This window comes from Protopterus annectens, chromosome 1.part1 (assembly GCF_019279795.1).
Source record: "Protopterus annectens isolate FY-2018-M chromosome 1.part1, PAN1.0, whole genome shotgun sequence".
In the NCBI taxonomy this organism is placed as follows: Eukaryota; Metazoa; Chordata; order Ceratodontiformes; family Protopteridae; genus Protopterus; species Protopterus annectens.
Genome location: NC_056726.1, coordinates 1,053,979,929 through 1,054,003,740, shown reverse-complemented (window position 1 = coordinate 1,054,003,740; position 23,812 = coordinate 1,053,979,929).

The following is a 23,812-nucleotide window of genomic DNA, read 5'->3' as shown; positions in this document are numbered from 1 at the left end:
CAAGCTGTGTATGTTTTTAGTTATGGTGAGGATAAAGTTAATTTGGAAAGTAAACTAGGTGAATATGTTAGGGTGTGGATATTGTGGGAGTGGTGGTTGTAATTAATGCTGTGTTTGGTTGATAATTGGAATGGTGGTTGTAATTTATGTTGTAGTTGATTGAAGGGATTTAATAAGATAATTGGGGAGGTGAGACTTGATGATGGGTGTGTTGTAGAATTATAAGTTTGAGTGCCCTAGGGGTGGGTGGGAAAGGGGGTAAGGTATAGGGAGCAAAGTGAGCCCAAGCGGAGGAACAGGAAGTAGGATCTTTATCAGGTTTAAGTATGGGAGAGATTAATGAATATCTCCATGATGGTGGGATATTATAAGTAGTTTTGATTTCCCAAAATGTGTTTAGTAGTATTTTTAAGGTATTATCATGAAAGATTTTGTATATTTCAGGAATTAAACAATCTAACCCTGGTGCTTTATTAGTTTTTAAGTTGTTTATTTGATTTTTGAGTTGTGTAAATGTGAAAGGTCTGTCAAATTTGGCAATATTCCCAGGGGATAATGTCTTTAGAATATTATCAGATAAGAATTTGTCTAGATTTATATTTTATTTATTGGTCTGAGAGTATTTATATTATCATAATGTTTTTTGAAACCTTGTAGTATGGAATTTAAATTTGTAGCTTTTATTTTTCTCATATTTTCAACATATGTAATTTATTTTATGTGATTTCTTTCTTCCAAGTACTTTGAGTGTACTGCAATTCTATGTAGACTTTTAGGATTGATAGAGTATGAACATAATTTAATTTTCTCTAGATTTATAGATATTTTGTGTTGCATTACATTTTGATATTCTTTGTTTAATTTATTTATATTATCTAAGACTTTCTTATCATTTGGTGTTAGATTACCTTTTAAGTTATCTAATTCAGTTTGAATATCTTGTAGTCTTTTATCCCATTCCTTTCTTTTTTGCATATATCACATTTTAACTACAACTTTGAGGGTGTCCCATAGAATTGTATTCAATACTTCTCCATTGTTATTTGTTTCTAAAATCTGAGTAATTTCTCATAACATCCATTCTTGATAGCCTTTTATTTTTGTAATATAAGCTGGTATTCTTTGGCAATGTATTAAGGGCTTAGTTTGAAAAGTTATACTGAAAGTAATGGCATTATGATCAGAAAGGGGACAAGATATAATTAATACATTATCTATTTTTGATTGTAAAGAATTTGACACTAAGACTTTATCTATATTAGTTTTTGTCCCAAACCTATATGAATTATGAGAGAACTTTAGAGAAGAGGGAAGTTTTATATGGTATATGTCCTTAAAATTTCTTGTATTGATATAATTATGTAGGTGTTTTGCTAAAGGGGAGGTCTTGAAGGTTTTAGAACTTGTAGTTTCATCAGATGAAAGAATACAATTAAAATCCCCTGCGACTATCATTTCCCCTCTAGAATATAAAGTTATAATGTCTAAGTATTCCTTTACTGACTTTGTACCAATTCCAGGGATCCAGTAAAAGTTTATGAGTGTATAGTATTTATTTTCAAGCTTAATTACTACTGAAGTTAACATACCCTCTTTGTCTACATATGAGTTTACAATTTCAGGAAGCCTTAGACTTTTTTTCCAAAGAATTAGTACACCTCTTCTTTTGTAATTAAATTGGGAACTAGTCAATATTTTATAGACTTTTAGTGTTAGCTTATTTAAGTCTTGGGATATTAAATGTGTTTCTTGAAGGAATACTATATCTGCCTTATGTAAAGAAAGATATTTATTAATGCCTGCTCTTTTAATATGGTTATTTAGCCCATTAATATTCAATGATAGACAATTATATGTTAAGACTATTTAAAATGTATAATAGTTCAAAATAGCTATAATGATTTCCTAGGGGATTAACCTTGTAGGTTATAACAAAATTTGTTATGGACCGAGTTTCTGAAAAAACTAAAATAGGTAAAATAGTATTTACAATAACATCATTCTTCATGGAACCTAGTGTTCCTGGCTTAATATGTGGTTACATACAAGCCACAGGTCTGCCAACACATATTCAATAACAGTGTGTCACTGCAACTGCATGCATCATTAATAACCAAAATGAAGATAGGGTTATATATTGTAGAGTCTATATGAACTAATATTTTGATTAAGGTTAAATGTAAGTAATATATAATACCTTACTATTCTTACAATCAATCATTCAGAGAATGGTAATAACAAACTTTTAAATTTGTGTGTGCATAAACTATCTATTAATTAAAGTATTTATTATATTATAACCTTCATTTCCACTTCCCAAAAAAAACAGAAGTTAGTTTGAATAAACTAGGTCATATAAAATTTAAGATAAAAGAAAATTTCAGTACGTTACTACAAATGTTATATTTCATGGGGTGTCAAGTTGGGGAAAAAGTATAAAAAAAATAAATAAAAAAAGGAGTATGCAATAGTACATATATTTTTGACCTTCATCCACAATATTTTAACATTTAATATTTGGTTAAGCTCTATATGTTCTCATAATGTGTCTTGCAAGGTACTAACAAGACTAAAAAAAAAAAAATCATCACATCATAAAGTTAACAAGTTATGGCAACAGTATAACACAGTATCCCTTAAAATTATTACAAAAACTAAGGGGGAAATACTTTAGCATTGACATTTTATCCAATACTTCTTTAGTATGTAATGCATCTGTGCACCATCTCTGCACATAACCAATGTTCAAAAAAATGTATTGTATTAAGTGGCTGTACTGCGTTTTTATTATATTTTTATTGGAACTTCCGTTATCAGGACAACACCCCAGATGTGTGTACTACAGATTCTTGATCAATTTCACCTCTTACTTTTATATGGGATACTTATTTGGTATGTATAGTATTTTTGTCACTCACTACAGGTGCATGCAGAAATTTCAGTACTATTGTAGGTGATGTGAAAACAAATAGTCATTTTAAAATTAATCCATATCTTAGATGAACAGCAAACATTTAGCAAATGCAAGCATGAAGTAACAAACATGTTAACAAAGCCAAGAAACATAGCTTCACACAGGCAAAAATATCACTTTGCAAATGTATGGTGCAAGAACAACACGTTTATGCCATTTCAACACAGGAAGTCCTATGATTCTGATTGGATACTAGAAGAATCAGATGGCAGCATTTCACTATATCGTTGGTCCATATAGGGTATTTCCACGAAAAATCCAAGGGCAATCCAAATATGTCTTTTAGGGTACAGTTTAAATGCTGCAATAGTATATACTTTGGTTCTTGCTATTGTAAAGTCCACATGACAAAAACAGAATGAGCCAAGTATGGAGTTATGATCTTTGTGTTTTGCTGAATTTGCAATGTTCTACCAAATTATAACCCTTACTAAAAGTTTCAAGTTAGATGTTCATTTTCACTGCTTTACTAAGTTTTGTTTGTGTGCCCAGTCCTTGGAAAAAATTGCAATTAGAATATGCTTTCAATTTCTGTTGACAGAATAGTTTAAAGAAGTCCATTTACTTAGCTTAAAAATGTGATTGTTTGGGAAATTAATGCATTGTAAAGTGCCTAGACTTATTATGGGCATCAGTGTAAAATGCACTTTAACTATAGCAAATAAAAAAAAATTAGTGTCACAAGTGTTTAAATGTCGATATCATGCAACAGGGCTGCAGTTATACTTTTTATACATTAGAGTGTTTGTGAAATATATCCATATTTATTAGAGTCAAGAGGTCGAAACCAATAAGGAATATTACTTTTTTTAACTGTTTTAATGTGATACCCAGTATATCATGCAAATGCAAATGGTAGGAACTTTGAGTGATGGCAGTATGACTGGTATAGGGAGAGAGCTAGATGATATGATGGAGAGAAGGAAGGTTGATATATTGTGCATGCAGGAGACCAGATGGAAGGAAAGTAAGGCCAGGCGTATAGGAGGTGGGTTCAAATTGTTCTATCATGGTGTGGATGGCAGGAGAAATGGGGTAGGGGTTATCCTAAAGGAACAGTATGCCAAGAGTGTTTTGGAGGTGAAGAGAGTGTCTGATAGAGTGATGTTTATGAAGCTTGAAATTGATGGTGGAATAATGAATGTTGTTAGTGCATATGCTCCACAAGTTGGGTGTGTGATGGGTGAGAAAGAAAAATTTTGGAGTGAGTTGGATGAAGTGGTGGTGAGTGTACCCCAAGGGTGAGAGACTAGTGATTGGAGCAGACTTCAATGGGCATGTTGTTGAAGTGAACAGTGGGGATGAGGAAGTGATGGGTAGGTATGGTGTTAAGGAGAGGAATGCAGAAGGTCAGATGCTTGTGGATTTTGCGAAAAGGATGGACCTAGCTGTGGTGAATACATATTTTAAGAAGAGGGAGGAGCATAGGGTGACGTACAAGAGTGGAGGAAGATGCACACAGGTGGATTATATCCTATGTAAGAGGGCCAGTCTGAAGGAGATTGGAGACTGTAAAGTTGTGACAAAGGAAAGTGTAGTTAAGCAGCATAGAATGGTGGTCTGTAGGATGACATTGGTGATCAAGAAGAGGAGGAGGAGTGTGAAAGCAGTGCCAAGGATTAAATGGTGGAAGTTAAAAAAGGGTGATTGTGAGTTGGAGCTCAGGGAAGAGTTAAGACAGGCACTGGGAGGCAGTGAAGAGTTACCGAATAGCTGGGTAACTACAGCAGAGCTAGTAAGGGAGACTGCTAGAAAGGTGCTTGGTGTGACATCTGGACATAGGAAGGAGGACAAGGAGACCTGGTGGTGGAATGAGGAAGTACAGGAGAGTACACAGAGGAAGAGGCTGGCAAAGAAGAAGTGGGATTGTAAAAGAGATGAAGAAAGTAGACATGAGTATAAGGAGATGAGGCACATGGCAAAGAGAGAGGTGGTGAAGGCTGAGGATAAGGCATATGGAGAGTTGTATGAGAGATTGGACACTAAAGAGGGAGAAAAGTGCCTGTACAGATTGGCTAGACAGAGGGATAGAGCTGGGAAAGATGTGCAGCAGGTAAGGGTGATAAAGGATAGTGAGGGAAACTTACTCACAAGCGAGGAGAGTGTGTTGAGTAGATGGAAAGAGTACTTTGAAGGGCTGATGAATGAAGAGAATGAGAGAGAGAGAAGGTTGGATGATGTGGGGATAGTGAATCAGGAATTGAAACAGATTAGCGAGGAGGAAGTAAGGACAGCTATGAAGAGGATGAAGAATGGAAAGGCTGTTGGCCCAGATGACATACCAGTGGAAGCATGGAGGTGCTTAGGTGAAATGACAGTGGAATTTTTAACCAGATTGTTTAATGAAATTTTGGAAAGTCACAGGATGTCTGAGGAGTGGAGAAAAAGTGTTTTGGTACCTATCTTTAAGAATAAGGGTGATGTGCAGAGCTGCAGTAACTACAGAGGGATAAAACTGATCAGTCACAGCTTGAAGTTATGGGAAAGAGTAGTGGAAGCTAGGTTAAGAAGGGAGGTGATGATTAGCCATCAGCAGTATGGTTTCATGCCAGAAAAGAGCACTACAGATGCAATGTTTGCTCTGAGTGTTGTTGGAGAAATACAGAAAAGGTCAGAAGGAGTTGCACTGTGTCTTTGTGGACATAGAGAAAGCATATGACAGGGTGCCTAGAGAGGAGTTGTGGTATTGTATGAGGAAGTTGGGAGTGGCAGAGAAGTATGTAAGAGTGGTACAGGATATGTACGAGGGTAGTGTGACATTGGTGAGGACTGCGGTGGGAGTGACAGATACATTTAAGGTGGAGGTGGGATTACATCAAGGATCAGCTCTGAGCCCTTTCTTATTTGCAGTGGTGATGAACAGGTTGACAGATGAAATCAGACAGGAGGCCCCATGGACTATGATGTCTGCAGATGACATTGTGATATGTAGTGAGAGTAGGGACCAGGTTGAGGAGACCATGGAGAGGTGGAGATATGCCTTAGAGAGGAGAGGAATGAAGATCAGCAGGGCTAAAACAGAATATATGTGTGTAAATGAGAGGGAGGGTAGAGGAATGGTGAGGATGCAGTGAGTAGAGTCGGTAAAGGTGGATGAGTTTAAGTACTTGGGATCAACAGTTCAGAGTAATGGTGAGTGTGGAAGAGAGGTGAAGAAGAGAGTACAGACAGGGTGGAATGAGTGGAAAAGAGTGTCAGGAGTGATTTGTGACAGGCGGGTACCAGTAAGAGTGAAAGGAAAGGTCTACAAGAGGGTAGTGAGGCCAGCTATGTTATATGGGTTGGAGACGGTGGCATTGACAAAGAGAGGAGTCAGAGCTGGATGTGACAGAGTTAAAGATATTAAGATTTGCACTGGGTGTGACTAGGATGGACAGGATTAGGAATCAGTATATTAGAGGGTCAGCTCAGGATGGACAGTTTGGAGACAAACCAAAAGAGGCGAGATTGCATTGGTTTGGACATGTGCTGAGGCGGGATGCTGGGTATATTGGGAAAAGGATGCTAAGGATGGAGCTGCCAGGTAAGAGGAAAAGAGGAAGGCCTAAGGTAAGGTTTATGGATGTGGTGAGAGAGGACATGCTGGTGGTTGGTGTGACAGTGCAAGATGCAGAGGACAGGAAGAAATGGAAACAAATGATCCGCTGTGGCGACCCCTAACAGGAACAGCCGAAAGAAGATGATGATGATGACCAGTATATCATGCAAATGATGTTGGTTTAAATCTCATAGTCTTTCTAGTGTACTCCATGAAATGCACATTTCCTACCTGTTGCACTGATATTGATTTACTTTTAGCAGATTAGAAGAAATAATTAGTTCTACACTCATGGCATTTACATGGTTTCATGTTTGAGCAAATACAGGTAACATTATCACACTTCTGTCTTCTGTATTCCTTCTCCACTTCTCTCTTCCTCCCTTTTTTCTGTGCCTTCCTATTTCCTTTACCTCTAACATAATCCAAGTTGAAAATATTGTTTCTATAACTTCCAGTTTAACTGTACCTCTTATCATCATCTTCTTCCAAACTATTAACTCAACTTCAAGAGGGTCTCCTTCTATGGCACTAATAACTAAGCCTACAATAGCTGGCAGACCACTGGCAAGGTATAAACCCTTGAACCTATTCCATGCCTCTAACGTTGTGCACACCTGTATGAAAGTGCTTCTAATATGTTAGACAATAAAGCTATAGTCTGATAATTAATTCAAATGTAGACACAGGTGGAGAAACCAAAATTGTTTAGAAGCAGAGTTCCTGAAGACATAAAATGCCATCCAGATATAGTCAGAACAAACACTGAAGGTATAGTGTACATGCAAAAAAGTGTTATATGATTTAAGCATAACAATGTTAAGCGTAATCATTTAGCTCAAATTGTTCATTTTCATGACTAACATTTTGCAAACTAGGTGAAATGCAGGTTATTTTTAGTTGCTAACAGTTAAATAAGACACAGTATGTCAAGATATATTTCTAACATTTTCCCTCTTGATTTGCTTTGATCTTTGAATAAATGGCAAAACAACATAAGTTATTGTCTGAAATGTTTATACTGTAACATTTTATGCACTGAAAAAGTCCATGATTGAAGATGCCAGTCTACTAACTTATTGTTTAAAGCTGTAAATTACAAATTATATCCTCATATAGTCTTAGATTTAAGTCAAAGGAATTTGGGAACAGATGTTTATAGAAGCCAAAAGGAAACATCAGCCTGTCACTGGAATAATAATTTGCATGTGCACCATTAATTTAATTAATACATGATATAATGGTGGCACAGTGGTGTGTGTGTGTGTGGGGGGGGGCATCCTGAAGTAAATGGAATCTTTTAGGATTAGCTTGGCTGATTAAGCTTGTGTCCTGTTTTGTTAAACAAGTAGCCCTGTGTTAAGCACAACTCAAAAAGGTAGCTATCCCCTTCCCATTTAATAATACAGATTCATAGGTGTGTACTAGGCTAATGGCCCTGGGGCCTTTACAAGCCTAGCCCACAGAAGTGCCCTGGCATTGTGCCACCTGTCGTTAGTTCCCAGTGCCTCTATCAAGTAGAGCGACTGGAGTGATCCTCGGGATGAACTTTCTATTTCCCATCCACTCATGAATATTTCTCTTAAAGAGGGCTAGTTTGGTGCTCTGCTTGACATGTATGGGAAGTCTATTCCAGAGCATGGCAGTCTTGGAGCGTGTGGTGTGGTGTGGAGGGATTGGGATTTCTTTAGATGTAGCATTTCTAACAGAGACAGGAGTCCACACTACAATCCTTTAATTAAGCGCTTTCGTTTCCTGTTAGAAACTTCATCAGAATACATATTCCATGCAACCCCACCCTTAAATAGCCTTGTAAAATGACATAATTTCCTTACTATTTTAAATTTTTAAAAACACACTTCCACAATAAAACATATTACATTTTGGCCAGATTGAGGTAGGCTGTATGAACTGCCTTACCTTCATCCACAACTCTGGTGACTGACTCAAAGAAGTCAACCAGATTGAGCAGGCATGATCTACCTTTCACAAAACCAAATTGAGTATGATCTAGAGTTTGAAAATTTCCTGTATCCTTGTTAATTAGGTCCATGATGATGCACTCCATAGCCTTACATATCAGACTCATCAGGCTAATGGGGCGATAATTTCCAGGGTCTGTAGTTGCTCCTCCTTTATGGAGAGGAATGACTGTAGCAGTGCATCATTCAGCAGGGAGAAAGCTTGAGGTGAGGTTGTGAGTGAACAGAGCACACAGATGTGGTGCCAGTTCACTTTATAATTCATGAAGAATACAGCCAGGGATATTGTTGGGTCCCATGGAAGCTGTATCCTTGGCCTTAGACAATGCAGCCTTAACTTGTGCTGCAGTAATGCTGGGTGCCAGGTGATCTTCCAGTATTGAGATTGGTCCTTTAGAGGGGGAAGAGAGGGGTATATTTGGCACTGAATCTGTCAGACAGTATGTTGGCAATATCTGCTGGAGTATAGGAGGTACTATTGTGCTGTAACTCAGAGCAAATCTGGGTATTGTTGTGGAGATTCTTGCTACAACTCTAGAAGGCTTTGTGGTTGTTTTTAGTGTCTACTGCAATTCTGCCTTCATAGCTGGCTTTGGAGATTTTGAGGAGGGGATCTCAACTATTTGTTGAGACTAATAAGGGAATTTTTCTAGTCTTAGGACTTCATCTTTTTCTGCAACAGTTTCTTCCTTCTCTTGTAGAGTTTATTAATGGCAGGAGACCACCAGACTGGCATCCTTTTTCTGGAGGAGACTGCCTTGGTTCTGTTGGGTAAGGCTAGCTCCATGCATTTATGTACGTGTTCATACAGTGCATTGGTGTATGATTTGGCAGTTATGCATCTATTTTCCATTGGCATGGTTGCTGTGAACTTAGCCACCTCTGTTTTTAGGAGTCCAAAGTCAGCTTTGGAGAAGTTTTTCATGGTGGATACCTTTGCGGGGGGTGTGGGTGAGATGTGGATTTCCATGGTGATTAGTTTGTGGTCAGATCTAACCAGTAAGGAATTGCCTATTCGTGTAGAGCAACAGCCGCCCATGTTAGTAATAACCAGGTCAAGGATGTTGCTTCCTCTAGTAGGATAAAGAATGAGCTGGGCAGGACATTGGAACTGATGAATTCCAGGAAGCGTTGAGCAAGTGTATTGGTGCATGAGTAGTTTTCCCAGCTGATGGAGGGGTAGTTGAAGTCACCTAGTATGGGAGTGTTGGGTTAGATCTTAATAGTTTCCAGGGTGCTTATGAATGTGGAGTGAGAGTTTTGGGACATGGTTGGAGACCTATAGCAGGCTATGACCTGATTCGCCATCTTACCCAAAGTTAGTTGTACCTGGAGTATCTGAGATACATTATGCTGGGCTACTAGTCTGGAGATGTGCATAACCTTTATGAATATGGAGACACCTCTGTCTTTGGAGCTTTGGTTCATGTTCTGTGGCTGAAAGGTGTGGAATGAGTTATAGCCTGGTAGTGCCGGGGTGCTTTCTGCTGCTTTAAACCAGGTCTCCATCACAGCACAAATTTCAATGTTCGCCATTTTGAGGAGTGCTTTGAGTGAGTGCATCTTGAGATTTAGACTTCTAGCACTGAGCAGCATAACCCTCAGACTGCATTTATTTACAACTGTTACAGTGGTAATTTGGGTTTTGGAACACCACCTAAAAAAAGGAAATATAGGGGTGGCAAGAGCCTTAGCCAGTTCCCAGAAACCTAGGGGTGACAGATGCAGGCCATCTCTGGCAAAGCATCGAGGTCTGTCAGTCATGTTATCCCAAGCAGACAGATACTGGATCCCCTTAGAATGACACCAGAAACTTAGTCAGTTGAAGTCAGTCATTTTCTGTTTGCACTGTGGTATCATTCTGGATGATGGTAGGATGCCGCTCAGTGCTAGGGTCATACCTGCCTGGGCCACATAATCCGAGAGCTCCACCATGTCTCTTTTCATGTAGCCCAGGGTGGTGTATCTCAGGTCATTCACACCCACATGGACAATGACAGATTCATACTTGTAATAGTTGTGGAGTGACCTGAGTACGTGTGTTATGTGTTGGATTCTGGCACCTGATAGACAGCTGACTGAGGGGTAAACATGGTGCCTACAAAATATATTTTGTTGTAGTCAAAAATTATACTGAGCTTATTCACAGGTCCAGGATCACAGATCTGTGGAACGGACTACAACATGATGGCACTGTTTATTTTAGAGAAAAGTCTGACACAAACCTAAACTGTAATCCAGTTTTCTGTCCAACAAGTTACATAGGGAATTATTTTCAAATAAAACAGTTTTCTATACTGCCAAAGTGAGAAATAATTTCTAAGGCCAGATACATATAGGCAGTGTGCAAAGACTTGCTTTTCTCAACTGGGTCTTTGACTTTCTTTAAGAAATTCTCCAGGTTAAGCAGGCAGATTATATCATTTGCAAAGTCAAACTGGCTTAGGTCAAGGGCTTCTGAGTTACAAATATTCTTTTTTATAAGTTCCATCATTATAGTTTCTACTAATTTAAAATGGTAAATTTAAGGTTAGCTTGTTTGCAGATCCCAAGGTTAGTGACCGGGCTTCCCTTGTGGAGGCATAATGCAACAGCAGTTGTCTGCATTTCTAGTACATTCTCCCTGGAGAGGCTAAGGTGGAATTTATTTTGGCAGTTGTGTGACAGTGAGGGTTTCATACTGACATGGTAATAAACTGACATGATGTATATATATAAAGCTAGTATTATTAGTTCTGGACAGGGCTTCTAAGACCTGTTCAGAAGTAATCTAACATGATGCAATGACCACATGGCATGAGGGAGAAAACTGAGGGGGCAAAGAGGGGTGAGATTTGTGATAAACTTGTCCAGTAATATAGTTGTGATTTTTTAGGGTCTAAGTGGCAGGTGTTATTTGATATAGGATCAGTGTAGCGCTAAGTGTAGTTTTTAAGATTTCCGACATAGTTAAAATACTTTATGATTGTCTTTGGAAGTTATAGCAATGTTTTGTTCATATTGGTTATTTTGTTGATTTTCCATAGCTCTTTATTTATCTTTCTGAAGGTTATTTTAGTGGAGGGAATTTAAGTTTTAAGGGTCAACATTTTTTTTTCTCTTGTTGTAAAGTTGATTAATACTAGTGGACCAGCATAGGAGCTTGTTTTTAAATTTGAAATTTAATTTGTAGCTGACAGGGATGAATGTCCCTGTACAGGGATTTAGGTGGAAGTAGAAGTAAGTACTACAGTCAGTCATGCAGTTTTCCTGGGGTCTAGATCTCTTAAAACTCATTGGATTATTAATTAGTTATACAAGACTGGTTTTGGATAAGTCCCTGTAGACAGTTAGATTTGTATACATTTTGGGCTGGATAATATTAGTAAAAACAGTAATGAGTAGGCTGAATACATCTAGAAAAGGATGGAACTATTTGTTTAAGAAAGTTTGCACTAATGAGTCTGGGAATCATTCTGCATATTTATTGTTTTTTGTAGTATATGTTTTAAAATTTTCAAATCAGTAATTAAAATCACTCTTTAAGACTGCATTACTTTAAGACTGCGTTACATCCAGTTTATAATTGTAATTTGGTAAGGCATATGTCATGAGCTGTGGGGCTTATAGATGGACTTCTGTAGTTGACAACAATGTGTTAAGTGGTCTTGTACAATTAGTTGAGAAGTAATGAATTTGTGAATAAATATGGATACTCTCCTCTGGGGGCAAAGCTATCTTCTGTGTAATCATCTGTGTGTGTGTATGTGTGTGTGTGTGTAAAAGTTGTCAAGGGAGTAGGACCATTTCAGCAATTATGCAAATGTGGATGTTTTCAAGGGTCACAGTGGCTTCTTCTGCAAGGATCATTTTGTTCAGTCCTGTAGAAGTGAACAATACCAAACTGATATTGGTTTGAGTGGAATTTGTTAGATTGGGAGGTGTGGGAGACTTCTCCCTAAAAAAAGAAATTATGAAAAGTAGAGAATGAGACCCTGAAGAGAGAGGGACAGGTCATTTCTGGTGACGTAGTCAGGAATTTTACCATCACCCTCCATTCTGACCCAAATTGGACCACCAGGAATGACAATTACTTTTCCTTTAATTGTGGCATCATTCATGCTGAAGGTAGGCTGCTAGCTACTTTCCAGCCTCTTAACACATATTTAGAGAGCTTGCCACATCCCTCTTCAAATCTTCCAAGGAGGAATTAAAAAGGTATTCACTCCAACATGCATCATAGGATTATAGGATCATAGGAGGTTACTATGGTATTGGCCCTGGGGTATTTACAAGCCTAGCCATGTTATACCCTTGTTCCCTTATAGACTAAGATATATCAGGAGCGGCCTTAGGTCAACTGGTGCCCTAGGCAAAAGGGCTCCACAGTGCCCCCCACCACACCACATGGTGCCCCTATCCTGGTCTACCTACACTAAATAAATACTGGAAAAGCACCCATACTAGAGCGACGCCCTAGGTGGCCGCCTAGTTGGCCTAGGCCGGCTATTAGATATATAGTCAAGATTTGCAATGCAAATCTAAGATCAGCACCGGTTGCATGATGAGGTAGCATGCATGCATGTTAGGAGTGAAGTGTTTAGCTGTACTTATGACATAATAAATCCTGGCACCTGAGAAGCAGCTGATTGTCACTCTATCTTTGCTCAGTCTGGTAATCAGAGCATCAACATATCTAAGTACTGATATATCTATAGTAACAATGTTGCACTGTATATTAGTATTAGTATGCTCAATCAGCATTAGGAGCATCTGTGTACTGATGAGGTCTGGGTGTAATATTACATTCTCTGTTGGGGTATAGGGAGATTTGGGAGACAGTTACAGAGTCCTTCATCTTGAGAAGGTTTGGTATTAGTGTTGTGATCTGGTGATGTGGCTGCAAGGTATGCAAATGTGAGGTATATGAACATCTGTATGACATTGAAGATAAAACTGAATCAAATGTTTTGTTTAGACACACTAAAGTTTGTAATTTTATTAGTTTTAAGTTTTTTTTTTTGTTTTGTATCAAATTCCATTCAATAATTGTGGTGAATCCTGGGAGACCAGGGCAGAATATAGAGAACTGTATTGCCAGTTAAAATTGGATGCTGGTTCATATCCTGATCGTAATGATAATATTTCTACTGTTAGTGTGTTGAAAATATGGACAGCTAAGTTGTACTTTGTGAGCAGGCATACATTTTAGACTTTACGTCATACCTCTCAACCTCACAGAGCAGAAAATCTGGACAAAGCCATAAATAAAAGTGGTACAAAGATCTAAAAATAGGGATAATTTTTAAATATTGCTCTTACAAACGTAGAAAGTTGATAGAATAACAAGTTTTGCATTAGCATGGATTTTCTAAAGGTTATAAGGTCTGAAACTCAAATGTCTGTTGTTATTTCCTAAATTCAGTCTTTAATGATTTGCCAGAAAACCATATTTTTATGAAAAATGGACCAAAAAATCCTAGGCAAAAATCTTGACATTCTGCGAAAATCTGTACCGTTGAGAGGTATGACTTTACGTATTTATTTATATCTCAGACACATAAACCCAATAAGGAAGGTAGCTGCAATGAAAAGCAGGAGCACAGCAAGATAAAATCTTCCTATTCAATATAAAAAAGTGAGCACTTTCGCAATGATGACCAGGTCTGATGAAGCTACCTTTCTTATTGGGTTTGTGTGTTTGGAAATTTCACATTTGAGCTGCCTGATTCTGCTGCGATTTGTTTGCTGTTTATATTTATTTATATATTTATACTTTCTTACACCTGCATCAATTTATTATGCCCATTTTAGCACTTACAATGTTTATTATATTTAGTTAGTGTTAATTTTATGTTAAGTTAGTGTTAATTTTATATGGTTTAAGAAGTGATTTTGATGCATATTTGAATATTTAATTATTTTCATAGCTGATTGTTTGAGGCATATCACAAGACTGCTGGTTTGACATATAAAATGTTTGAATTGTGAACTGGTAATGATGTTCTGATGAAGTCTTTATTTTGTGAGATGAAAGTGCTTAACATTAAATAAGTCTATAATTAACTCTTCGCCCTGGTGTGGTAGTAACTTTGCTTGCCATTTGGGATGCATAGTTTTTGAATTCTGCACACCTTATGTGTGGGGAAAAAAGGAAAAGAAAGACAAAATGTAAGAGCATGATGTGTTCTAGCAGCTTTAAAAGTTGGTAAAGCATTTAGCACCGTTAACAGACAGCTGCAAATCTGTCAAATTCTTTGCTTAGCAGTTCTGGACAATGGGAAAAAGGATCAATAGAGACAGATTTTAAATATTCACTTTTAAAACTTCATTTAACATGTTTTGCATCAACATGCATTTTCTGAATAATGTCTAAGATTAGACCTATGGGTGCCCCTTGTCCATATCCCATACCTTTTTCCACAAAGCCATCATGTTCTATTTGATACTTCCTGTCTGTTAACCATTCACCAGTCAAGTTAAGAAAAGATGAAAATAAGCCTGTCCTACACAGTTTCTACATTAGCTTGTTATGACCACCCTGTCGGACGCTGTTGGGAAGCCGATAAACATCTCTTCCATTTTTTAACTGCCATAATAATGTTACCATAAAAAGTGATTACGAATAGCAATGGGCCTGTTCTTCAATACACATGGGTGTAAATTACATGAAAACAGCTGCTCTAATTCTACAAGTAAGTTGCTAGTACTCAAGATTTCCTTTCCTTTCCAGTGTCTGACAGCAGGCTGATGAGTCTAATATTAGTCAGGCAATTGTGTGCACCTTTTCATTTACCGGTAGGCTTTACTATGGCAACTTTCCAATCTTGGCTTTCTGGACAGTTTACATAGTAAGCTGTAAATATGAACAACAGGGTTCTCAAAGATTTCTTTAAACAGTTTGAAGTCTTTGTTAGAGATTGTATCTCTACAGCTTATTTGCTTTGGTGTGATATATCTTCTTTAATATGTTTAAAATTATGTCTTCACTGATATTAAAAGGTGATGACTGCTTATTTGATTCTATTGCATAATCAGTACTTATTTGTCACCATAAATAATTTCAGGATTTTATGTAAACAGAGCAGTTGTTTCTCCCCTTCCATCACATCCTTATTTCTATAGTTCAGATCACTGTTTGGTTTACCATCTATGACCTTGTGATAGTATGCAAAAATATTTCTTATTGTACTTGATAATATGTGTCAGACGTGCTTCATAGGCCTGCTGATCAGTTAATCCTCCGCTCTTAATGAAGCTATCCAAATAGTTTATTGCAGTCTTTAACCATTTACTTCCTGCATGCTCTTTCCTCTTCACCTGTTTTTTCCGATATTGATTAATCTCTGTCATATTTAGAAAGAAAATATTTTCTAGCACTAAATTGCTCTGTTTTTCTCTTGAACTTGGCAATCCTGTTTTTCTACAGCTGCAACATTGCATTTGCGTTCATGTCTACAAGGATAGCATTCCACAGAGTATCCATCAAATACTCATTAGCTTTCAGATTGTTTATTTTCCTATAACCTCTTACAAGGGGGTTGCCTTTGGCTGGACATGACATAAATAATGTAATCAGGAGCAAATGGTTACTGCCAGCAACAGGCGGTAAGACGTTACACGATTCTTTACATGCTGTCAAAGGAATACATGATCAGTCCAAAAGGGTTGCTGAACTAGTTGAGACTCTTATAACCTGTCTCATGCTGCTCTGATATACAAATATATTGAACATCCTTTTTAACTACTAGAATTGCTAACCTTACCCTAAACCAAACTTTAAAGTTTGAAATCCCCTGCTATGATGCCATTCTGTGCAATTATAGAATAGATAAAGTATATTACCTCTGAAATTCACTTTTTCCAGCCATCAGTCTTCTAATAATAATTGCAAACTGTATAACACAACTTTGATATTAAGAATTATACATTTGCAGCCCATAACATTATCAAAAAACAAATTTCTCTAGAACCTGAAGAACGCCCTTAACCAAAAATATAACCCACTTTCAAAATTACCAGTATTACATCCATGCAGTAAAAGATTAAAATCAGGTATCCAGTTATATGCTTTAGTCTATGTTTTAATAACAATAGCCATTTCAACTTTTAGATAATGTAGAAATACTTAATAAAACATATCCTTTTATAAAAACTGCCTTTCAATCACATTTTAGTTTACGCTATTCTTAGGATCATATGAGGTTACTAGGCTATTGGCCCTGAGGCCCTTATAAGCCTAGCCAAGAGTTTAGCCCATGTTTAGACAAATTAGCATCAAATGCCCCTGTCCAGCAGGGACATGGGTGGAATCCCAGGGGTATATTTTCTGTTTTCCATCCAGTTATCCAAGTTGTGCTTAAAAAGGGGTAAAGAGGTACTCTGCTTGATGTGGAGAGAAAGTCTATTCCATAGATGGGGGAGTCTCTGGGACACAAATCCTTCCCACCAACAAGTCTTGTTGATGTGACAGACCAGGTTGAGGCCACACGTGCGAGTTACTCGAGTGGAGCAGTCCCATCAAGGTGGGTCCGTGATCACCTTGTATGCCAGACAGAGGTCACCTCTATTTTTTAGAACCTTTTTTATAACCTGCATGGCTAGCAGAAAATCCATAGGCTTATCATTTGTTTACCACAGAATGTTATAGCCAAGTATTTTTATGCCTATCTTGCTTAGAGTGTACTATATTTTGCTTTAACAGAGGTGTTTGCCCTCTCTGTATATTTTATGTATAATATGTGTATGTGTTTCTACTATTTTATGTAAGTTGGAGCTTTCCACCTAGGGCCTTCACTGAAAAGGGCTTTGATTGCCCAGTCAGACTTTCTTGGTGATCAAATTCAATAACTAAATAATGAATACATTTGTTAGAACTGATTAGTGATATACTAATAAGGTAATGTAGTAGTAACTGGAATGTTGGGGCACTTATAGGCTATAACATTATGATATAAACATAAACAGATTTAGAGGCACGTACTAGGCTAGCTACCCTTGCAGGCCATTTTAAGCTTAGGCAGTTTCCCTTTTTTGTGCTTGAATTAAACTATCCTATTTTGTTAGAGACTGGCCTTACCCATCTGTGAAGATAGGTAAAGGCTGCCACCTAGCCAGATAGAATTGTAAATATTAATATAAGTCACAGGCTTGTTCTCTTAAATGGGAAAATAGTGTTAAATGTGGAACTGCAAAAGTGTAACAACAGTTCACTCTGTTGTAACAAAGCTGACAAGTCAATTCTTTGATGTCAAAACTCCGAGTCGATATGTCTGGATGAAGGAATTCTGCCTATTGTTTTGAGGACAGAGTTAATGGCTAGAATTTGCATGTATAATTTCTTTTATTGCCTTGGCTTCCTGACCAGCTGCAGGATCAATAGGGCCATTAACCTCTGAGTTCTGTTAGCCTGGGAACCAGAAAGAAATGATGTAATCTGAAATGAATCAGTGGTACTGTGTTATCAATTTAAGGAGAAAAAGAATGAGAGCATTAGACCATTTGTCTTGAGAACATCCAGCACCACCAGCACTGCCTATACCTGTATGTAGGAATAGTGAATAAACACTGCATGCTTCATCAGATCTGATGAAGCATGCAGTGTATCCTTGCAGTTTGTGTACTGTAACGTGATTTTCATCGTTTTGCTGAAGGATACTTTGGGAGTTTAGCGATATTGTTTCATTTTTTTTTTTTTTTTTTATTTAAGTAGGATCTTAGACTTTAGTGTTTCTCTTAGAAATAGCTAGGAATTAGGAAGATTAGACTAAGTGTTTTCTGTGATGTCAGAACTTTTCTACAGTATTATAAGTATTTCTCTGTGATCTCTAAACTCTTGACTAGCACTGTGTAGTAAGAAGTATTGTCTTGTGTTTTTATTATTTATTATTATATATTTTTAAACCTTTCAACTGTGGCTGTTTTGTGTAAAGATAATTTAAGCTCTAAGAGTACTTTACATGTATATAGTGATACTGTACCAAGTCACTCCAAATAAGTTTTGACTGTTTGATTGCACTTACCATTTGGATTATTATATTGCACAGTAATAATTGCACACCCATCATAAGGGCCTTTGAGTAGCTGATATATATTAGCTGGGAGGTGGCAGTGATTTCTACCACATAGGCTGGGTAAAAGGGGCACAGATGGATAACCTGTGTCAGCATTCCCCAGGAGTGCCTGCATGGTTGTATAAATTCTTATCTCAGAGTGTGTGTTTCAGCTATGTGGGCAGGGAGATGAAGCACTGGCTGGACAGAGAGGGTGTTGGAGGTTTTAGCTTGCCCACTAGGCTGAGATCTGGACCCTATAGCTGTGCCAGTGGGGGGCATTATTGGGGACCTGGAGAGAAAGGGAGAAACCAGCCCCAGACTGACTGTCATCTCTGTGTGCTCTTAAGGGAAATTGTACTTTAATGTGTGTGTATTTAGTAGCTTTCCCTATATTGACACCCCTCGCTGGTGTTAGTGGTGAGGTTTGAGGCTCCTTGATTGCTGGGCCAGTGCACGGGTGTCACATATTAATTGTTTGGCAGTGGTGGGATATCCACACAACATATTAATTGTTTGGCAGTGGTTGGATATCCACACCACATATTAATTGGTTAGCAAATACTAATTGGCTTGTAGTGGTGTGGGTATAGTGAATTCCTTTAGCTTGTGTACAGTGATCACTGAAGGTGTTTTGTACTTTAAATCCGCAATGCAGTGAATACTCAAGAGTTTAGATCACAATTGGTTTATTGTTTTTGTTAGTTTAGTTAGTCAGAGAGAGCAGGCAGCATGTCAGCAGAGGAGTATGGAAAGCTGACAAGGAGCCAGCTGGCTGAAATGTTCCAGGCTAGGGGACTGGTGCATGGAAACCTGACTAAGGCAGACATGATTGCAGCTTTGGTCACAGCTGCATCAGAAAACAGCAACCAGGAGGACGATCAGACTGGCAGTGGAGATGTACCACACACCAAGAATGGACAGCTTAACCTTTCTGCAGAGGACTTAAAAATTAATCTGGAGCTAAATAGACATGAGTTGGAGGCCAGGTGTGTGGAAACAGAAGCAGCTGAGAGACTGAGGTGTCTAGAGAGTGAAGACAATGAGAAACTATGAAGTTTGCAGGCTGAGGAGAGTGAGAAATGGCTATGTCTGGAAGCTGAAGAAAAGGAGATGCAGAGGCAGCATGAGAAGGAGATGCTGACTTTTCACCAGAGTCATGGAGGGAATGGGGAAAGGAGTAACTGGAGCCCAGAAGCACAAAAGATCAGTAAATTTCTTCTGCAGTTTAAAGAGGGGGATACATTTGATAGTTTAATTCATATGTTTGAGAGGGCATGTAAACAGTATGATGTTGACCAAAGGATATGGGTATGGTTCCTGACCCCCCTTACTCCATAGTAAAGCTGCAACTGTGTTGTCTAAACTTGCTGATTGTGAATATTTTGATTATACTGCTGTTAAGAATCACTTGTTAGAATGTTTTAAGCTAACACCTGAAACTTATAGGAAAAGGTTTTGTGAGCATAGATGCAAGGCAGATGAAAGTGTGTGTGAATATGTTGCTGAACTGAGCACTTATTTTCATAGGTGGGTGAGTGGATGTCAGGTCACCACTTTTGAAGGGCTGACAGACCTTTTGGTGAGGGAACAAGCCCTTAGCACTTTGCATGAGGACATGAGTATCTGGTTAGCTGATAGACAATGTGCTACTTCAGATGAGTTGGGGAAGAAGGGAGACCTATACCTAGCAAGCAGGACATCCCTGCACAGGAAAGGGACCCCCAGTACTGCTCAAGGGTCTAAAGGAACCCATGGTAGGCAGCACAGACTGCACCAACAGAATCAGCCAGTAGCAGGGGAAGCCACCAGTCCAGGTACATGTCCAGAACCTAGGGTTAAATGTTTTGAATGCAACCAGTGGGGCCATATGGCATACAGATGTCCATGGAGGCAAGGTGGGGAACAAAAGGTGACAGTGCCAATAAGTTGGAAAGACAAAATGCCAATCATAGGTTGTCTTGAGACAACAGTGGTACCGAACTACCATCCTGCAGATATCCTGATAGGAAAGGATTTGGATGAGGCAGTACTATGTGTTAATGCAGTTACCTGCAGTCAGGCTTTGAGACAAGCATGTGGGTCTAGTAGCCTGGGCTAAGCCCAGACAGAACGCATACTTACATCCAGGACTGGTGAGGTGGTTTCTTCAGGGAGGAAGCTACACTGTAGCAGTCAGTCTGAAGAGGAGCCACAGCTGCTTGTGGGTACTGATGTTCCCTTGGACAGAGTGACTGCAAAGGTAGAGGTGAGTAGTAGTACCCAGGCTGACAGTGAGCCACCACTGTCAGAGGATGCCAGACTTCCTATGGAAAGGGAGCTGGGAAAGTTTACAAAGACAGAGTTGGCACAATCTCAGCTCTCAGACCCTACATTGCAAGGCCTGAGGCAGGCAGCTAGGGAGGCACCCAATTCACAAGGGAAGGGGAAATCTGTATGCTGGGACAAAGGGTTACTGTACAGAGAATGGACCCCTGAGGGAGGGCTAGAAGGTGAGAGGGTATAGCAGTTGGTAGTGCCAAGAACCTACCATCTGGCACTTCTAGCCATAGCCCATAATATACTCTTTGTAGGTCATATGGGCATAAAATGTACAAAGAACTTATCATAGTTTTATCCTGACTTTCATATAAATTTTGATTTTCTGGTAAAGCACTCAGGATTAGTATATCAGTAATGTCAGACATTAGAGTGTTAGACTTTTTTCTTCAAAAAAAAATGCATGTTATAAATAAATACCACTTGTTAACCTTGTAGGTCCACTGGACTCACAGTCCATTTTCAGAGACAATCTGGCAGCAGCGTCTGGTTAAATGACTTGCTCTGGTTCATACAACAGACAAAAGAAATCTATATGTATCTCAGCAGTATACATCCCAGCAAGCAACAAAAGTACCCCAGCCAAAAATATCCTACATTGGATCTGACATCCCCCCCCAGGAAACCTTCATCTTATGTGACCTAAATACAGACTGGCAATTCACAAACAGTAGCAATCCCAAGGACTATATTTACCTGTTTGGTTTCACTCAACTAATTAGCTCCACCACCAGAATCAACAAAAACACTATCAGACAGTCCACACCGAACTGGATATTGACAAACAAAACCCATAATATAAAATCCTCTGGTTGCTTACCAGATACTATAAGTGATCACCTCCCAAACTGTGTAATAAGACAACAGGGTTCACCGAAACAAATAATCTACATACAAACGCACAATTTAACCTAATTTGAAAAAGACACATTTATTGCAGCCCTATCCCACTACAACTGGAATATATTATGAGTAAAACCCCTAGATGAAACAGTTACTTACTTCAATTACACCTTCCTAAAATACTAAATGATTTAACACCTGTTAGTACAAGAAGGGTAAAAACGAATACAACACCATGGCTGACAAAAGAGACCAAACAACTCATGATTCAAAGAGATAAAGCATGGAAAGAAGGGTGTAAGAATAAAACACAGCATGCCTACCAAAAGTATAGATATCTCAGAAACCATACCAAGATCCTTTTTCATCCTGACAAGAAATCATACTACAGTTATCTACAAAAAATATAGGTATCTCAGAAACCATACCAAGATACTTGTTCAACCTGACAAGAAATCATACTACAGTTATCTACAAAAAGTATAGGTATCACAGAAACCATACCAAGATCCTTGTTCAACCTGACAAGAAATCATACTACAGTTATCTACAAAAAGTATAGGTATCTCAGAAACCATACCAAGATCCTTGTTCAACCTGACAAGAAATCATACTACAGTTATCTACAAAAAGTATAGGTATCTCAGAAACCATACCAAGATCCTTGTTCAACCTGACAAGAAATCATACTACAGTTATCTACAAAAAGTATAGGTTTCTCAGAAACCATACCAAGATCCTTGTTCAACCTGACAAGAAATCATACTACAGTTATCATCAACAAAAGCATCAAAACAACCCCAAGGAGGGGCGGAGCCTAGATGGCCAACTGGTAAAGTACAGTTTTGTACCTACCATAAATGTAGATGTCCGAACTGGATAGCATCTGCAGTCATAACAGCTGGGTTGTCCTGTCGTCAGGCAGCCCTTCAGTCGGCCGGATTCCAAAGTCCGGGTCCGGCTTCGGCTGATGTCGCACTTCACCCGACGTCATCTCTGTTGGTCTTCGGGTATAAAAGCATCAGCCGACGCCATTTTCCTCAGTGTTTCTTGCCCCAGATGCCAGAAGCCCTCTTGGAAGGCTAAAATTTTTGGATAGAATGCCAATGTTTCCAAAAAAGGTATAGGTAAACACAAAAATAAGCATGTATGTACATATATACAAACAAACACACCATAAAAGACTCCCCCCCACCAGTTAGCTATTAGGGGGGGGTAAACACCCTAGGAGTACCACAGAGGGGAAGGAGGGAGGGTAATCCTGACTGCAGATGCTATCCAGTTCGGACATCTACATTTATGGTAGGTACAAAACTGTACTATGTCCTTCATGGATGCATCTGCAGTCATAACATCTGGGTAGAATACCATAGCCAACTAGGGGAGGAGGATAAAGGAAGATTATGGTGTGTTTAGGATCCCTTGCAGTACAGCAGTGGCAAACCCTGCTCGGGATCTGGAATATAGAGGCAAATTATAATGCTTGGCAAATGTATGCACGGAGGTCCAAGTAGCCGCCTCAATAATGTCTTTGGTTGCCACTCCTCGTAAGAAGGCTGTGGTAGTGGCTGTTGCCCTTGTAGAATGAGGTCTTATGTTCTGTGGAATTGGTTTTCCATGGAAGGAGTAACAGAATCGAATGCAATTTCCTATCCATTTGGAGATTGTCTGTTTGGAAATAGCTCTTCCTTCCCTTCCTGTTGCATAGGCTACTAAAAGTTGGTCAGTCTTTCTGTTGCTTTTGGTTCTGTCCAAGTAGTAGCGTAGCTGTCTATGTACATCCAAGGTATGCAATATTCTTTCCCCTCTGTTTTGTGGGTTGGGGAAGAAGGTAGGGAGGTGGATTGCCTGGTTTAAGGACACCCTGGATACCACCTTAGGCATAAAGGTTGGATTAGTCCTCATGGACACTCTATCTTGGTGGAAGATTAGGAAGGGTTGCACTGCCATTAAGGCCTGTAGTTCTGAAACCCTCCTTGCTGAAGTAATTGCCAGTAGGAAAGCAGTTTTCCAAGACAGGTGTTGTAGGTCTGCTGTTGCTGCTGGTTCAAAGGGTGATAGTGTCAACTTTTCTAGTACGAAGTTTAAGTCCCAAGTTGGCAATGGTGGTTTCCTTGGAGGTTTT